This window comes from Alligator sinensis, unplaced genomic scaffold (genome assembly GCF_000455745.1).
Source record: "Alligator sinensis unplaced genomic scaffold, ASM45574v1 scaffold428_1, whole genome shotgun sequence".
NCBI lineage: Eukaryota > Metazoa > Chordata > Crocodylia > Alligatoridae > Alligator > Alligator sinensis.
Genome location: NW_005841919.1, coordinates 2,730,701 through 2,751,061, shown reverse-complemented (window position 1 = coordinate 2,751,061; position 20,361 = coordinate 2,730,701).

Below are 20,361 nucleotides of genomic sequence, written 5' to 3'. Positions count from 1 at the left end.
TCTTGGCTCCCGGCTCCTAGCCTATCACTTACTCTTCTCTCTCCAATCCTAACTCGTTCTTTCTGGAAGTCTCTCTCCCTAGCTCCCATTCCTGGGACCCTTTTTATCTTTCTGCCAGCTGATAATCTACCTCAGCTGGCCCTACCTAGGCAGTCTGCAATTACCCCTTGCAGCCACTGGCTGGGCTGTACCCCTTGCCTGCCTGCAGACTGCCCCCAGCTTCTTGAGCTAGCAGACTGCCACACTGTTACACAAGGTTTCTAGGAACCCTGGGTGTGAATATCACAGGGAAGTTACCTTGTAAGATCACAGACAATTGGAAAATGCTGAACTTTCAGCTTTTCTGTTAAAATATAGTGACTTATCATTAAGCAGGGCAACTGTCAGACTGCAGGAGGATCTAGAAAGATAAACATTCAGAATATGTCACAATTGTACTGAGTTCCTCCAGCAAGCTAGCAGAGGTTTTAATGAAAGTGAACCGGCTGACCTCCCCAATGCAATGCAAAAAAGCTTAGATTCTAACACTGCAGAGGAAAGCTGCAAACAGAAAATCACCCTTGTGACACCATAATTTATTTTATGGCAACATAAAACCTGAGCCAAAAGATGTCCCTGCCCTTGTCATGCCCTAAATGCCCAAACTTGTGGTGCAATGAATCCTAGTAATAGCTTGTGCTGCCTTTTCATGGCAGACAGATTTTCATTTATGGCATGAGAGCATGGGCAGCCCAAGGCTCATGCTCCTGGGGGTCTAGTGGGACAACAGCCCCAAATGCCTGGCCCTGACCTGGGGACACCATGGGTAACTTCAAGCATTCCTTGCTCCATGCTTGTAAATGTGTGCCTCTAGAATTCCCTTGCAGGGGATGCCAGGGCACACATTTCACACTGAAAAGTAATGAAACCCCATGAGAGTGTCAGGGGCCTGATCCTGCAGGACAACAACCCTAGGCAGCATCTGTCTCTGCAAATCAATTGGATTAACTATGTCAGGCCACATCCTGGCACAGCTGATCCTGCCATAAATACTACACCTGTTTGTAGCCTAAGAATCAGAGAAGAACAAATACAGTATACATTATTAGACATTGTGGACATACTACTATGTGTTTCAGTAAGTTAAAAAAAAACCCAAATCCACAATTTCTAATGCTAATATATAAATCATGAATCTGCAAGTAAGGTTTTAATTCAGTTTCCATTCAAATCAATGGGAGTTTTGTTGTTGATTTTAACGAGAGTAGACTGGGACCCTAACTGAAAAGTATATTTCTGCCTGTATGGACCCTTTGTAACCGTTCATCAAGGCTACTGTTTCTATAGGAAGCTGCTAACTCAGATCCTCCTTCAGCTTAATAATTACAGATATAGAGGTTCCTGCTTCAAGTTTCAGATAGCAAACATCAGAAGCAGATAATGCTTCATTTGACATTTCCTTGTTCAGATGCCATTCAGCACTACAATGCCTCCGCTATTCTTACTAAATATGTTCTTGCCAGGATGAACTTCCATGCATCTACTGTTTTAATGCTCTCTGATTGTGGAACATAAGATGATAATTGTCTTTAGGTTTTTCTATTCAGCTCAGCTCTTCACTGATAATGCTCAGGAATTCTCTATATAGGTTTCAAAATCCTTCCAAAGAGTTGCAAGTATCATTATCTGCTTTTACAGATAGGAAACTAAAGCCTTGGGCATACACATATTTGTAGTGTCACAAAGTGCCCCTATAACACTATAGTGTAATGGAAGCATACACACATGCACAGCCTCCTGGTTGGAGCACAATAAATTTGCCTCAAAAGAGTGCTCTCCAGCCAGGGGGCAACTGGGGGCTGCCTCTGTTCCCCTAAGAGAGGCTGCCTTCATTTCATGCTACAACAGGCCAAGTATTATGCTGTCTCTTCTCTGGCATTCCTTTTGAAGCTGGCTCCCCTGGATAGCTGCAAGAGTGGGGTCTGTAGGAGGCCAAAAGACAGAAAATCAAAATGAGCAAGGGGGCAAAAGACAAACACAAACACTCACACACACAGCCTTTTCCCATCACAAGCCTAAATCTAGTAGTCATGGGTTCTGGATGACTCCATTTCTGGGTGTCTAAGGCTGCCATGTATCCACAAAGGGCACGTGTACAGGCCCTAGCCACTACCACACATGTGACTACATAGTCCCATGCAGCTGTCTAGGTGCATAAGGACTGTGCATGCACAGCAGAATGACAATTTGTGCAGAAGTGGCTTTTTTGGGATTTACCCAGCCAAAAAAAAATGACATGTAAATGACCAAATCCAGATACCTAGACATCCAGATAAGAATAATGTCATCCAGGAGGGACTGCAGCCAGAGACTGACAGGAGTACAAGTTCAGGCCCAGGACTGTGTCCCAGTGGGGAGTGAGCAAAAGACAGAACTGAAAGAATCTTGGCCGAGACAGACACAGTAGATAGACTTAAGCGTGAGGTATTAAGCTGGCAGTTGCACTCAGATGAAGTGGGGGAGAGAGCAGCTCATCTGCAGTGGGAGTAAGAGGTAGAGAGGTCCAGGCATGAGTAAGCCGAGGCAAAAGTGGCTCCCTTAGAACTACACTTACAAACCGGGAAAAAGGAAGGGGGGTTGAAAGAAGTTAGATGCTTGATGGCAGCAGAGGCTGAAAGAACTAGAGCCCTTGAGAAGCTCGTTACGGCAGAAGCAGCCAAGAGCTGAGAGCATGAGAAGTTGCATGTGTTACGGAAAGAAGTGGCTGACATGATCTTGAGATCGGTAGAAGGTGGCAGGCATGACACAGGCAGTCAAAACACCAGGCCTTGCTCAATCAGTAGAAGACCAACAGGTCATAGAGGCCCGGGGGCAGCAGCTGGAATGTCAGGAAGACCAAACCAATGCATTACAGGAGGAGCTGGAGAACTGGAAGCAAAAGTGCCTCCAGCTCGAAGGAAAGGTCAAAACACTACGGTAGGAGTTGGCTGCTTCCCAGACCGAAGCAGCAGAGACGGCAAAGATGATAGAGGTGGAAATAGAGGCAACAAGGTCTTGACAAGGTTCAGGACATGATGGCCTCCCTGAAAGTAGAGGTGAAATGCAGAGTGGGAGAGTGTGATGGGTTGAGAGTCCAGCTGCAAACCACAAATGCTGAAAACGTATAGCTTGGGAAGAAGATACAGTCCCTAGATACAATCCCTACGTCCTGGAAGTAGGTGAGGCGAAAGAGGAAGCTACATGTGTGGAGATGAACCAACTGCAGTCCCTCCTGTAAGACAAGACAGACCAAGTCTTGTTATTAGATAGGGGAATTTGTCAACTAAAGGAAACAAGGGATCTGCCAACTGCAGGGAATGATAAAGTTTGAGAGGGAGGCATTGCAGACACAATGTGAAACATACCGAGCTACGCTCATTAAGACAGAAGGGGAACGTCAAAAAAGCTCAAAACGTAGTGCACTCACCGGGAGAGACTGTAGAGGTTCTGCGAGAAGAATTACAGGAGACTGACCATTTGCAGGAAAAGATGTCTCACTGGAAACCCAGCTGACTGAACACTTAGCAGTGGCCAGAGCAGAGTCCCAGGATCACCTGCAGAAGCTAGAACTTCTGAGAACAGCTCTCGCTTAGACAGAGACAGATAGAGGCTGCAAACATGGAAGCACAGAGAACCCAAGAATGTGAGGAATCACCTATACATTTGAATCAAGGGCATAGAGGCAGGTAAAGCAACTTGCCTAGAGCTCATGCCCAAATGCGAAGAGGTCTTGCCAACGTTAATTAAATGCCTAGACCAGAAGTGGGAAGAGGTGGCAGCCAGGCACAAGAAAGAAACAGAGGGAATAAGAGAAAAGCTGGGAAGATTTGCCAGCCAGTATGAGGCTGAGATGCCCACAATGACTGACTGACTCCAGCATCTATAAGTAGAATTGCCAGCAACCCCAGAGGGAAGGATTTTGGTTAAGGAGAAAAGGAGACTGGCAGTGACAAGAAGTGAGAATGATGACTGATTTTTGCCAAGAATGCACCCACAGGGTGAAACACCTGGAACCAAGGGGCTGGAGAGCGACAACAGGCCATCCTCAAAGGAAGCATCAACTAGAAAGATGCTCTAAGGAGGTGGTGGCAAAGGCCATGGCAGAAAAGCAACCCCAGGGTGGGGACCCAAAGGTGGGAGATACAGGGCAAATTCTGAAAAAAGTTTCAGAAAAGATAGCCCAACACCATAAGAACAATCCTAGTGAAAAGCCACTAAATGCTCCAGAGAGAAGGGGTAGCCAACCTCAGCGACTATCCTAGCAGAAGCCATGGAGCCAAGGTGGAGATTTGGTGGCCCTGACTGGGGAAGAAGAAGATGCCAGAAAGCCAAAATAAGCCAGAGGGGGAGCTGTGAAGATGGTGCTGATGAGGGAGCCTCCAAAGAGTAAGCAGGTGACTCAGGATGTAGCAAAAGTCCCAGGTTTTTTTTTTCTTTTAAAATGCATTCCCCTCCCCTTCCCCAGCCATTTCTAACTTTGTCAATCCCTCTCTATTCCCTATAGATACGTATACATAAGCTAAGATGTAGGATAAGTTTTAACATTTTATTTTAGGTAGTAAGTTTTATTTCTCTCCCCTCTGCAAATAAGTGCCCTGCTATTTTGATATAGATATCCACTGTTTTATAAGTGATAATTATTATGCTTGTATTGATTTTTTACTGCTTTTATATTGTGTGATTTCTGTTTTAGGCCTATATATGTAAGTTAGCATAAAGTCATGTCAAGTTTCCATCTTGTAATGTCAAGCCTTCATGTTATCCCCATGTGTAACCTATGACTCATACTACCCCTCCTATGTAACTTGGTTTCTGAATGAATGGGGATGAATGAGGGTACTTGAGAGACAATGGCAGTAGGTCTAAAAATAGCTTCCTTGGAATGACTGAACCATCCACACCAATACCTGGACCAATGACCCAGTCATTGGAACCATGCTCAGCATTCAAGACACAAAAGATGAGGCAACCCACCATTGTGCCAAGGCTGCACATGCTCAATAAGAACACCTGGAACCCTCTGGGACAGGACTGACCTTGCCTGGACAGGCCCTCCTCACAGGAGTTCAGAGGTAGTCTGCCCACAGGGCAACAAGGAAGAGAGGGGTAGAGCCCCAGGTGAGCGGGGGACACCCTTTGCCACTGAAGATAACAGGGTGAGCGTGGAGACAAAGGCCTGGAAGGAGGCCTCAAATATACATAAGCAACCCTGCTAAGAGGTGGACAGTTAAGGGACTGTTTGAAAAGAGGGTGGGGGAGTCACTTATGTAAAACTGCATACAGAGGCCAGAGGAAGGCCTATGGGCCATGGAAACATTGAGTTTTGGGGCAGGAATCATTACCAGCAAGTCCTGAGGACTCAATGGAAACTCAGGGGAAGAACTTTAGACTTGCAGGACAGCCCATGGAGGCAAAGGGTCCCAGGAGGTCCCCTGAAAGGGAGAGAGCTGTGGTGCAAGACCACTTGGTATAATTAGGCCAGAGGGAGAAAGAAGGTAGGCCTGTGCGAAGCAGCTAATATTCCCTTTGGATTCAGATTCGGCCGATTTGGGGGACAGCGATTCGATTTGGCAATTCAAATCACTCTCCCAAATCGATTCGGCCAAATCTGACTTGGAGATTCAGCCACCACCAAGTTGGATGAGTCTCCGAATTGGCCCCATCCCCCACCCACTCTCCCAGCCCCATAATGGCTACCCTACCCAAACCCAGCTCCCCGCTCTTTGAAGGAAAAAAAAAAAGCCAGCACTCATTGGCTCCTGCCAGACCGGTGGGCGATCCCTACTGCACTGTGCTGCTGGTGAGTCAGGGCTTTTTTTTTAAAAAAGGGCTGGGAGCTGGGGCAGGCAGGGGAGCCATGGGGCAGACTGGAAGAGTGGGCAGGGGCCAGGGGGTTTGTGGCAGAGCTCTCCATGCAGTGTGGGGCAGAGGGGGGCAGCGGGGATCACCTCCCCGCCTGGTAGCAGCCAGTGAATAGGGGCTTTTTTAAAGAGCTGGGGCCATGCAGGGCAGCCATGGGGGGGTGGGGCTGGGAGAGTGGGCAGGGGTCAGGAGTGCTCAGGGGGGCTGGGGGAGCAGGCAGGAGATGGGGCCTGGCAGGGGTCCCCCCATGGTCCCCTCCCCCAGCTCCCTTTTCCCTGCCCCCTACTTACCAGCATGGAGTCTGGGTCCAGCTTCCTGCTGCAGCCAGTGGGAACTGCCCGAATCTCCGAAGCTTTCCGAATTTTTTCCAAATTGATTCAGAGACCTTTGAATGGATTTGAAGCTTTTAAACCGTCTCCTGATTTGATTTGGAGATTTGGCTGCTGAATTGGGCTGAATCTCCTCCGAATTGAATCAGCACCCAAAGCCCTAAAAAAAGACCATACTTCTGGAGATAGAAGAGGGTTGGTGTACTGAGATGGAAGAGAGCTACCTAGTAATTATACCTGAGGTCTTGGCTGAGGAAAAGACAGAACCAACAGGAAATCAATGCCAAGATAAGAAGCCATGAGACCGGTGCCAGGGAGCAAGCATTATCAATGAGGGAAACCCACTGGAGAGGTGTTAAGCACCAGGCATCAGTATGGAGATTATAGAGAGGGCTTGTGGGGCTCAGGAAATAAGATGCCCGGAACAAGCAATCTCCAAGAACTGCATTAGGGACACCTAGGGAGCCCAAGAAGGGGAGACATTGTTGGTTCTGGGTGGAACAGAAAACTGCATTGTACTGGGGCTAGCTAGTATGGGGGGACTACCTGTGGCAGGGTTGTGCTTACTAAATACCATACATTAGGTTTCTTCCAGCCCTAATGTCTATGAAATCTATTGTGACTCCAAGGAAAGGCAAGCAGGAGGCACCTGAAAATCTCTGCCGCCATGGCCTGGTGCATTATCACTGTGATGGGGAAAAGGTGAGGGGAAACAACCCCAACGGAGAAACACTCAGTGGCGTGCTATGGTGAAGACTTCTGTGGGTGAGCTGTGGATAAAGTCGGGAGGTGTGTAGCAAGGCACTAGGATGTGCCTGCTCCTTTAAGTGAGCTAGCAGCCTACAAGTCTTCTTGCAGGTAGTGCAGAGGGCTAATGAGAGACTCACTTGACTGGAAGAGGGAACAGGCTGGATCTTTATAAGCCCAGAGCCTGAGCCAGTCAGGCAATCTCTCCCTGGCAGCCATGGGGTGAGGAGCTCTGGGCAGCAGGGCTCCTGAAGGGACTGCAACTTAAAGACATCTCTTGCAGGTCTGGGAGCAGAGAAAAACCCCTGGTCAGAGAAGGACCAAGTTTTTAAGGCAAGTGGCTTTTGTTTTAGTTTGAGCCCACAGAGGGCCCAAGTGCCTAGGGAAGGACTAAGCTGGACCAGAGGGTCCGTGAACTCAGAGAAGGGCCATGAGGCAGAACAAGGTCCAGGAGCCTGGAAAAAGGGTGGTGTGTAGGACCAAGGGTCCAGGAGCTCAGAGAAAGGGTGGCACCCAGAACCAAGGGTCCTGGTGCACAGGGAAGGGCTAAGCCAGATTAGAGGGTCCCTGAGCCTGGAGGAAGGGTAGCATGCAGGACCTGGGGTCCAGGAGCCCAGAGAAGGGGCTGCATGCAGGACCACAGGCGTGAGGGAATAGAGGGGTGGGGGGGAAGGGAGGTCTGAAGGCCCCATGGGGCTAAGTATATATCTAGGCAACATCACAGAGAGAACACCCATGAGGCTTGGGGGATGGGGTAGGGGAGGCAAGAAGCCAGGTATGTAGGGAAGGCAAGAAGCCAGACACAGAGCCCTTAGGCTGACAGGTGCCCAGGCAGGCTGAAAGGGCCAGCCAGCTTGGGGTGCAGGACTGTGACTGAGAGGACCCAGGAGAGGCCAAGTGGGAGGTCAACACAGGCTCAGGCTTATGTGGAGCCCACAAGCAGCCTCCCTTTTATAACCTTCATTAAGAGCAAGGCACAGCAGGCATGATTCAAGGAAAGGGCTGCAGCCTATTCCAAGTCAGGCAGGGGCCGCACAGCCAGCAGGGGGCATCATGGCCACCCCTGTGGTCACAGACCCGCTACAGTCATACATGGCTTGTCTATGCCTGATCCCACAAAAAAGGCCAAGAACAGGTTAAACTCTACATTGAAAAGAACATGAGCAGGAGAGTAGAAGTTTGGATCTGAAAAGGACTTTTGAATGATTTCCATACAAAGACTGCCAGACAGGGAATGCCTGGCTAAGAATCTGTACTCAAGAACATTTCACTTCCTGATGGCTTACCTTTTTACATTATCTCTCTTTGATCTTCCCACTTAAGATTACATTATACCACAAAAGGAGATAAATCATGAAGGACGAAGGTAGAGATTCAGTGAGTAATGGCTCTCTTTTAAGGGCACCTGTGGTATAGAAAACTGAAAATTTCTCTTAAAGCTATCATTTGTTCCTTCTCACCCAGGATTTAATGTTTTGGAAGATGAAGCTGGTTCCCTGATATTCCCCCCCAGCTCCTTGAGAACCAATGAGAACTCAACCACAGCAATGAATTTGCTTCTTTGTGTGTTAGCAGATAGGCCACTGTTATATTTTATTATTCTTTTTCTTCATACTCTAATAGAAATAAACAAGAGGCAAGGATGTTTTGTGAATGATATCTTTAATTGGACCAACTGTATTGTTGACAACAGATCGTACTGGGGTCCTGTCAATGAAGATCTTGGTTTACAAGGCTGTCATGCTGACCGTCCTCCTCTACTGCAGTGAAACCTGGACCATCTACTGATGCCACATTAAGACCCTCGAGAGCTTTCACCAGCAGTGGTTGCATCGAATCCTGGGTATCAAATGGGAGGACTACCGGACCAGTGCAAGCATCCTACATGAAGCATCAAAGCCTTGCTCTCGAGAAATCAACTCCGATGAATGGGCCGCTGCGTCCAGATGTCCGAGAACCACCTCCCTCTCTTTTCCCAGCTCTCTGTTGGCCAATGCTCAAAGGGCGGCCAAAGGAAATGGTACAAAGATACACTTAAGGTCGCCCTGAAGCACAGAGGCATTGACACCAACGGCTGGAAGGAGCAAGCTGCTGACTGTTCAGTGTGGTGCCACCTAGTCCACCAAGACACGCAGCACTTCAAGGCCCAATGACTTGATACTGAGGCGGAATGGCAGCGGTGGAGGAAGGAGAAAAAGAGACCAATCCGGGGCTGCAAATCCCACTCCCCCACGCAGTAACATGCCTCCATTGCTGAAGAATGTTTATACCCAGTACCGGGCTCCTCAGTCACCTGAGGACCCATCAAGCCTGATGGATGTCATCCTTGACTCCAAGGGACTGCTGACGATGATGACAACAGACTTTTGAATGCAAAACATTCTTCAGCTCTGAAGAGGAAAAGCAAGCTCTCTTTCCTACTCAGACTGGAAGAATCTTGTTTTCCTCATACTTGAAGAAGAATGATGTGTATTTGAGAGCTTGTCTAACTTTATACCAACTATAAAAGTTGGTCCAATAAAAGCTATGATCTCCAAAAAATCCTTGTTTCTTGCATAATTCCTGGACTATCATGGCTACAACGTCACACTAACACTACCATAGAAAAAAAAAACAACATTCTGATGTTAATTCCTTGGTTATTCCTATCATCATTGCCTAACTGAAGACCTCATGTCTTGGAATGCATACATAAATTCTAAAGAATGGTTTATTTGTTGTGGGATGTTGTTCAATTGATAGAACTGCTAATAGTTTATCTAATTCAAACCAACCATAAGGTATATTGCAAATATTAAGTTGAATCAGTTTTATTAATAAAAGTATATTACTAATGTAAGTCTATTGCCACTCAATTGTGTCTGTGTGTTCATTGCTTTGCATCAGTATCTTCAAACAATATCTAAGCACAAAACAATCGGTGTGTTAAAGTTATCTATGAAGAAATATGAATATCACTTTCTTCCTGAATAAGATTATGTTAGATTGCAAAGGAGACCTGATTGGTCAATGTTCAAAACAAATAAGCATAGTTAGAAAATACTATCAACCACCCTAAGGCAGGGCTGGTAGATTTCATATGGTCTACTGACTATAGTTTAAGAGCTACTTCTATAGTGTATTTCCATTTTAACCCCTTGCTTTCCATTGCTAATGACTTTCGGAAGCAGCTACCTATGGAGATAAGATTTGGCAAACATGGTGGTTCTCGAAGTGTGTGGAATTTTTTGATGAAAACATATGGGGTGGGGAGGGGGCTGAATGAAAGTAAAAGCAGCCTGGTCTTCTAAAACATTGAGGGCAAAATACATTTTCCCACTGACAAAAAAACCACATGTCTCTGTTTCCCCCCCTTCCCAAATTACTAAAACTTATTCATGGTAATCCCAGGATAACACCTAAACAATTCAATTTGAAATTTGACACACACGCAGCAACAGTATAGTTGGTCTATGGACCACAGCAGACCAAATCAGGCACACCCCCAAAATTTCAGGTGTAGATAAGCCTATACATTATCAGCAGGGATCCTGGTTTTCTCTGATTAAAAAAAAGTCCCCAATTTTCAGATTTAAAAAACCCCCCAAAATCCACATTTTTCTGTGATTAAAATGAAACACCATTATATATATCTATATACTAGCAGAGTTTCATTTTAATCACAGAAAAATGTAGATTTTGGGTTACTTTTTTTAATCCAAAAGTTGGGGATTTTTTTTAAATCAGAGAAAACCAGGATCCCTGGCTATCAGACTATCACCTGGTGTTCCTGCAGTCAGGAACTCATAAAAGCATTCTGTAGCGATCTGTGTGCCCTCCCAGCCAGAGCTGCGCTGGCCACTCTGATTGCTCTGTCAGGATGGACGCAGATATAAAAACATGACAAGAGTCTTAAGCCCAGTACACAGTATTCATAGTTACCAGACTTTTCTTTATACACCAGTCAAAACAACTTGGGGCACCTACACACATATCAGAGGTCTGCATCAATGCACACTAATTAGTACATGTCAGAGCAGACTCAATTAATTGAGTCTGCTGGAGCGTGCAGCCTCTGCATCGCATATATTCAGTGTCCCCACACTTCAAAATGGCAGCAGGGGTGCTTTAGCTGGTTTGATGAGCTTTAGTTAAAGTGTCCCTGCTGCCAGTTTGAAGCACGGGACGCTGAATACCCCTGACACTGCAGGCACTTTAATTAGAGCAGCTCTGAGACCATGTTTAAAGACGCGTGCTCTCAGAGCCCCCAACCTCAGAGCACATGGAAAGACGCTCCAGCATACACATCCTAGTTCTCACCAATTACTAAAAGAGTTTTAGGTGACATGACTCTCACCCTTCTTCTCATCAGTTCATGCAACCTTCCCACGAGATATGGACACCTGTGGCCAGGTCACTGATTTTTTGTTTTGTTTTGTTCTGTACTTGTCTCATCAATTCATTCTCTATGTTAGCCTTGGAGGCTCTTTAAAAGTTAATGAGCTACTTTCCCAGCATTTCTGTGTAAGCTGTATGAGGTATGCCTAGTTTTGTTCCAGCGAGGCCTACTTTGATTCATGCCTCTAGGAGGGCCTCTATGCGAGTTGTATATGCACTGGTCTATGGTTGAATTAATCCATATGCTAGCAAGCTCTGCAGTAGAGAACTGTACACCTATCAGATGTTTGCTTCCCTCACTGCTTCACATTTGTACATATTGCTATTGCCACTACTGCTCAACAATTGGTAAGTGGCTGCTGCCACCTAATGGGTAAAATGACCACAATACAAAAATGTCTTTAATTTGACAGCTGAGAATGGATTCTGCAGGGGGAAGAGAGAGGGATGGAGAGAGGACAGGGAGTGACAGTCTTCCTGGAAAAAGAAATGCTCAGTACTATTTGGGGACACTACAAAAAACTACAGCAATGGGTATTAAAACTGGGTGTAGCTTGTAAGAAAGCATACACAAAGACAAACTGTGTTTAGCACCTTTCCACTAATCACAAGCAAAGTCTACTCCTAACATAATAAAAATTAATATGTCTCATCCTCATGTTCTGCAAGTTTTAACCATGGTTTCTGCGATGGTGTAGAATCGTTTGTCTCTACTCACACTTGCAGCTAAATTATGTTCACTCCACTAGCTGAGCAGCATGTTGCTGGTATCCATTGTTGGCAACAGGTCATTTTTGTAGTGTAGACAGGCCTCTTAGAACTCTTACCCGACCAAATTTTACTAAATTATGGTAATATTTTCCAAAGACTTCAGAATCTAGATCCCATTTTCAAAATTGACTGAGACATGTAGGACTCGTTGATTTTCAGTGAACCTCAGGCTCCACTTTTAAAAAAATGTTACCCTGCATAAACAAATAGCAAAGCCTCCATTGGATAAGTTATTCTTGTTCATAAGCTCCCTACTCAGTAAACAATATGAGCAGAAACTCAGTATAAACAAAATGACAAAGCAGAGGTCTGCAAAGATGTCAACTGCAAACAGGGTGAAGATATGAAATGGCAGCCAAAATAACTGGGTTCCTTTCTAGGTTCAGAACTGACTAGCCATGTAGATATTGAGCAAATCACTTGGGACTCGAGTGTTAAAGGTACTTAGACATGCGTCTTTACATGTGCTCCAGACTGGAGGTGGGGGGCCTCTCAGGAGCCGCTCTAATTAAAACACCTGCAATGTCACGCGTATTCAGCATCCCACACTTCAAAATGGTGGAGGGGGTACCTTAACTAAAGGTTGTTCAACAAGCTTTAGTTAAAGCACCCCTGCCACCATTTTGAAATGCAGAGACACTGAATACATGCAACACCGAGGCTGTTGGAGCATTCTAATTAAAATGCTCCAGCAGATTCGATTAATCAAGTCTGCTCTAATGTGTTCTAATTAGAATGCATCAGAGCAAGCATTGGGCATGTGTATAGGTGCCCTTAAGATACAGTAAAACATCGTGTGGAGCCTACAAAAGCACCTAGGCACATAATAGAAGTTAAGTGCATAGGCACTTTCAAAAATCCTCCTGGACACCTATTGGCAGCATTAGGTGCTTACATTTCTCTAAAAAATAGGCAAAAATATGGCAAAGTTTTAATACATATCCTATAATTTTTCACAATGTATTGTAGCTAATTACTAGAGGTGGATTTTTCAATTAATGATATTCTAGAGAGGAATCTCTATGACTGATGGAAAAAAAAGAAAATCCGATCACCTTATTCATACACTTAGTCCCTTTGAAAGAAGTAAATTGGCAACAAAATAGCCAAAGAATGACATTGGGATGTGGCTTGGGATACCGTTTGGCTTTACAATTTATAAAGAAATCTCACGTAAAATAAGTCTCATGTAAAATCATCACCAAGATTGTACTTTGGAACTATGGACCATTTATGTACTAGATGGCACGATCCTGATTAAACAAAGAGATCAGAGGAAAAACCATTTCCTTTATTTCAGGAATATAGGATTCAATTTCTTTGCCTAGAATTCCCTGCAGTTGGTATAGAGAGAACCCACTATACTGAGGTATCCAGGTTGTAGCCGTATTGATCTAGAGGAAAAGGCAATCAGGACTTGTAGTAGAGATTATATGTTTTATTAGACCAACAAGATTTTTGCAAAAAAAATTCTTTAATTGCAAGCTTTTGGGCACCAACACCTAGGCACGTTTCCTCACTACCTATTTAAGTGGAATGGAATTTGGTGAAGTGGGGGAGGCAGCATGGCAGGGAGCACACATCTGTGAGGAGTCTGATGTGTCCAGGGAAGCTATTGTTACAGGTAAAAAAAGGTTCCTGAACATTTTTCTGTTGCAACGTCTGCCAAAGGTAATTCTAGATAATTGCTTCTGTTCTTCCCACTGAATTACCCAATGGTTTATTCATTACATACTATATAAGATGCCTGGGGCATGGAGTAGGATTTCTTTCCTTGCAAACAGGGAGTGTACTAGAACATCACTGCAGTTCGTTAGTTTGCACAAGAAATCTTTTCCTGAACAGCATATAAGTGTCATTATAGCAAGATGTCACAACATCCTCTGACCAGGCATGTGCAGCACTTTCAGTATTTCACAGACTTAATTTTATAAAAGAGGCATTTAATTAATCAGCTGGTGAGAACTTTTCATACCAGTGATTGTTTTCAAAGAAGTCCCTGTAGTCATCTTTTTTCTAGAATTTTCACATTGTAAACTAAGTGGTGTCCAAAGCCTCCAGGGGGGAGGAAGGAATAGCTAACTTGGAAATTAAACAGGTTCAGTGTTTTGTGAACAGTTATGATTTTAAGTAAAAAGTTGACTCCCTGTTATGTCCAGCAGCAGACAGTATGTCACCAAGGGAAATGAAAAGTTTGTTTCTATAAGAGTTTGAAAACAAATAGTTATTTTCTTTAAGGAAATACATATTGACAGGCCCAGATTTCTCTGCATTACAACTGCTTTGCCCAGCTTCATTAATGCATACAGCTAGGGACTGATCACTTCTGGACTTATGGATGCATCAGTGATTCAGAGTTCACACAAAGGCTCTTTATAGATCCAGCGTGAACTAGAGCATGGGAATCTCTGACTGTACTGTTCGTAGCAGTAACTGTAGGGTGACCATAATTTCCTAGTCTCAAAATGGGACATGCTTAGCTGAGACCTGAGCTTGGAGACAACTGAGCATGCTGGGGAACTGGGGATGTGTGATGTAGCCCAAATCCTTAGGTAGGCCCATTACCTAGACTGACCATGCATCCTATTTTTGGTCTCATTTTAAACACTTGTCCCAGGCATCCCAGTTCTGTTAAATGAACACTTCTGTCCCATCTTCAGTAGGGATTTCTTTCAAATATGTGCAATTTAGCTATGACTAGAGTTGTTCTGCTGTCAATTTCTTTATAATTTCCCCTAAAGAAAAGGAAGACTTGATACTAGACAGATACAAAACTGGCAAACTTGTCCCAGGATAACTTTTTGAAGAAGGGACAGATTTCCATTTGCTGAAGAGCAGCTGGCTTCTGACTCTCTCAAGGAAGCAGCATTAGTTATCAACAATAGATCAAAACCCTCTTGAATGGATTTCATGAGCCATGACTAACATGAAACCATTATTATAGATAGTAGATACTACTGCCACAGGAAAAGCCACGCCTCAGTAAGGAAAGATGAGCAGATCTTATCCAGGGCAGGTGGTACCTAGGATGTCTAGATCTGGCCCTGGTTCCTGGCAACAAGCTAGTGCAGATAAGTCAGTCAGCTGCAACCATAAAGTAATCCAAAACTTCCTCATGCTAGGAATACCCAACTCTGGTGCCAAGTCGTGGTGTCATTAAAGCACCATCATATGGAATGTTTCCCATGGTGCAGACATGACAGATGCCACAACAGAAGTGATACATTTTGCACTTTCCAAAGCCATGACCCATGACAGCAGAATATCAGTTTATATTTGGATAATAAAGCTATATCATCAAGCTGTACCATGATTCCTCTCTTGTCAAATTACCTCATTTAAATCATACCACTATCTCCCTTCTATAACAAGCCCATCTAGTGCCCACCATATTAGGGTTTCATTCTATAGTATTTCATATGCTAAATGGTTATTACTATTACTACTATAGCAAGAGGGAATATAGCAAAAATGGAATTCAACTTAAAAAGAAACGAAAATGTTAATGAAAAATAGCTGAATATTTTGGCAATATTTACATGGAAACTTTCCAAATTTTGACCATTTCTATACTTTATTGAAACTTTTTTTTTTTTTTTTTTTAATGGAAACAAAGTTTTTCTCAGAATCTCCCTTTTTCTCTCTCTCACTGCCAGAGGCCCTAATGAGGCAGCCCAGCCTGGGTTAATTACCTAGGCAGCCATACCTGTCTTGAGTCTTTGGCTGACAAGCTCTGCCCCAGCTAATTAACTGGCTAGCTTCCAGATTGGTGCTAGGAGGACTACCTATCCATTTAGTCTCAACTGTGGCAGCAGGCTGCCAGACCAGCCAACAGTTCAGACTCTGGTTTGCTGTGGTAATCCTCCTGCATCCTGATCCTGGTTTTGGCTCTGTTCCTGGACTCCAGCTTTAGATTTCCCCTTGTATTTGTTTCCTGATCTGGCTTGGCCCTGTATATTATCCTTTGGACTTGGTAGCTTGGTATCCGATTCCTGGATCCTGACCCCTGTCTGTGTTGTGGACTCTGCCCCTGGAGTTGCATCCTCTGGTTCTGGGAATTAAGTTCCTGAATTCTGACCCAGCCCCTAGCCCTTGCCTTCCCTTAGTGGCCTAACCATTAAGCAGGACTGCCTACAACCCAGTCCCTAACACTCATTCCTTTCCCTGCCATCGCTTTAGGCTGACTCCCTTCCACCCTGTATTTATATATAAGCATGGCTCAATGATACAACACCTCTACCCCATTCCCCCTCTGCCTCTGTTCTGACCGCTGGGATGATTAGAGGATTGTCCTCTATCATCTTGACCATGATACAAAGAGGAAAGGATTTTTTCTTCTTCTCTCCGCAGACTAACAGGTGTGGAGGAACTCCTCTCTGCCTTTTCTAGTTTGCTGAGCTAGAAGAAGCTCCCTGTTCACCTGAAGAGGGATTGCACCTGTTCCTTGGAGTAGGGAAACCTCTAACTACCACATAGATTTCACAACGCTTCCAGGATCCTTCCTCTGTCTGCTCTAGAGCAAATCACATAGCACTGTAATGTCAATGAATATGTTTTGCAAATATTTGACACATTTTTTTGCTGATTTTTTTCAAGTCACTTATAAAATGGTTGTGTTATTTGCCTGATTTCTAAAGATGAGAAGTTATTTTTTTTAAACATTACTTCAGTTTTATACTATCTCTACCTGGTGCACACACACATAAGGCAGTCTAAGAAACCTGTCTATGACCACCCTTCTACCTGAGATCCACCCAGGGGTAGTGAGGCACCAATACTACAAGACCCCTATATGTAAAATGAGAGAGCTCCATTTAGTATGAGAAGAGGGCTGAATATCATTAAATGCTTGACTAATTTCAGAACTTAAACCTGTGTAATAAGTCAGTAGAGATAGGTGAACACTACAAAATATATTACCGTACTATACCTGGAATTTACTTAAATGTATTTCACACTGTGGGCATGTCCAGATGCGTGCACTCTTGTCGTATGCAGTGCTGCATACCGCAAGCACCGCACATGCAGGTGTTCTCTGTGCTGCTAATTTGCAGGGGTGGGGAGTTGACACCTCCTGGTGTCAAGAAAGCAGGGCAATGCACACAGTGGTAATATGTGCTGACCAAAACCAGAGTCTGGCCAGCCAGAACCATGCTCCGGCTGCTGGTCCTGCTGCTGGATTGCCACAGCTGCAGCCCCCAGAAGACCGCAGGTGCACGGGCGTTCCCTGGGGACAAGTAGCAGTGGTACATATTGTGCCGCTGCTGTTTGTCCCCAAGGAAATGCATGTTCCCACGCATGGGGACGCGCTCTGTGTGTGTTTAAGTTCTGCAGATACTCTATACAGTTCAGCAAAGCAATGCACTTCTAAGCGAATCATGTAGAACAGCCATGGAAAGCAAAATCTGAATTTACAGTTGTAATCTGATTCATACATTAATTCTCACTTAGTCATGGAAGAGAAATATGCCATGTGACAGATCAAAAATGTTCCTGTTTTGCCTTTCAGCACAAAACTGAACAGCTTGGCAATGAGCTGTAGACCAAGAAAGGATCATACAGACTAATGGTTCACATAAGCAACAGTTTCCCTAAACTTACTGCTCCATGTATCACTTTATAACCTTATGATTGAAGTAACATGCACTTATTTCTTCTCTTGTTGTACATTTATTTAGACCTTACTATCTTAACTTAAATATTTCCCATGCTACTGGAGAATAAATGTCTAAGGTAGCGTAAAATATTCAATTATAAAAACTTTTAAAAAACTTTTACTTCTATTTCTTTCTGATCCATGGGGGAAAAAAAACATGAATCACCATTATTTGTCATTTACATTACTCAATTTAAAAATAAATACATACGTTACACATAAAATCTTGATACATTTTGTATGCCACTGAACTACGTCAATCACTTATCTAATTTAAATCAAAGTTCTTCCTAATTCTTATTTGGATTGTTGAACACAGGCCAAAGGTCTCCTTGCTTATCATTTTACAGAATTCAAATCCAGCAAAATACATAACATTTTGGGCAGGTGGTATGCGTATATGTGTGCATTACGCTTACACACACACACACACACACACACACCTTTTTTTGCAAAATATATAGTTTGTTGGTAGGAAGAAAAGCACGTTTGCTTCATAAAACACAGCTATTTTGTGCCACATGGGGTATTGGTAAGCTTTAGGTCCAATTTTGCATTGATGTTTGTCCTATAGTTGTTTTTAAGGGCAAGCAAGGCAATAAAACAGGTTATCAGAGATACAGAGTATTGAAGTAAATATAAATTCAGCATTGTTTCCAAGAACAGACTATACTCTTCTCTTCCACTTATCTGCTGTCAGGAAAAGAATAATTAAATTTGGTGACAAAATTTATGGTTCCTCTCTTATGCTAGAAACTGCATTTTCCTTCTTATTAAAAAGGTGTAGTAAATTGGCATTTTGTTCCATGAGACACAAAAGTTGGCTAAATTGACTACTCTCAAAAGCCACACATCTACAAAGCACTCAACACACCTAAAACTAAAATAGGTTAGGCAAACTTGTGTCTTTGAATAAATTCAGTTCTAGTGCCCCCCAGCTTCTAGCCTGAGCTACGGCAGGCATATGCCTGTATTTATTCAGTCTAGAGGGGATGTCTTTGTGGTTACAAACCCGTTCAGCCTAGCCAGGTTAGACTAACCTGCAAAATCTGAATCAATTGGACTTTTTTGAATGGCTGTCCCTTGCTTAACAGAACAGAAGCTCAGTGCACATAAACCAGTTTCAAAATGGCTGAAACTGGTTTAAGATAAGCCTGGCTGAATGTAGTATCAGACTTAACTGATTTGGGTCAAACTGGTTTATGAAACTTCTGTCCCAGACCCCTTACTGGTTCAAGTTAAATCACAGTCCCCCAGCATCCCAGCATGCTTTGCAGCCCTAGGATGGGCTGTGCTCTCTGCTCCAGAGAGCAGGGTTGGCCTCACCCCTCTGCTCCCTAGCTGGAGCAGTGAGGGCTGGCTAACAAGGGGGTTGGGGAGAGGCAAGCCCAGCTGGGGATGCAGCCCAGTCTGCAGGGTGGAACTGCCCCCCCACCAGGCAAACCCCAAGGAAGGGAGGGTTAAACATCCCTTCCTCCACTCAAACTTACTGCTGGCTGTGACTGTGGACTACAAATCCCAGAGGCATCTGGAAGGAAGAAAATGAAGAGATGAGCAACCCTGCAAAGTCCTACTGCTTTCGTTTTGGACTACAAATTCCAGAGGCCTCAGGGGCAGCAAGAAGAGGAATGAATACGAAGCCCATGCTGGCTACATGCCAGAGAGCCATGCTCTAGCACCTCCCCAGCTTCTGGTTTGAGCTAATGCAGGCATGTAGCTGCATTCCCTGCATCAAATATAAATGTCTGTTCACTTCTGTTTCAATTTAATCTCTGCAATTTAAACTAACCTACAAAGACTGAATCAATGGGTCGGTTTTGACCTGGAAGGGTGTGGGCAGTGGGGTCCTGCAGGGCTCGGTCCTTGGACCGATACTCTTCAATGTCTTCATCAGCGACTTGGACGAGGGAGTGAAGTGTACTCTGTCCAAGTTTGCGGATGACACAAAACTGTGGGGAGAAGTGGACATGCCGGAGGGCAGAGAACAACTACAAGCAGACTTGAACAGGTTGGACAAATGGGCAGAAAACAACAGAATGCAATTCAACAAGGAGAAATGCAAAGTGCTGCACCTAGGGAGGAAAAATGTCCAGCATACCTACTGCCTAGGGAATGACCTGCTTGGTGGCATGGAAGTGAAAAGGGATCTTGGAGTCCTAGTGGACTCCAAGATGAACATGAGTCAGCAGTGTGACGAAGCCATCAGAAAAGCTAATGGCACTTTATCAGCAGATGCATGACGAATAGATCCAAGGAGGTAATACTTCCCCTCTATCGGGCGCTGGTCAGACCGCAGTTGGAGTACTGCATGCAATTCTGGGAACCGCACTTCAAGAGAGATGTGGATAACCTGGAGAGGGTCCAGAGAAAGGCCACTCGTATGGTTAAGGGCTTTCAGGCCAAGCCCTATGAGGAGAGACTAGAGAACCTGGACCTTTTTAGCCTCTGCAAGAGAAGGTTGAGAGGCGACCTTGTGGCTGCCTATAAGTTTATCACGGGGGCACAGAAGGGAATTGGTGAGGTTTTATTCACCAAGGCGCCCCTGGGGGTTACAAGAAATAATGGCCACAAGCTAGCAGAGAGCAGATTTAGACTAGACAT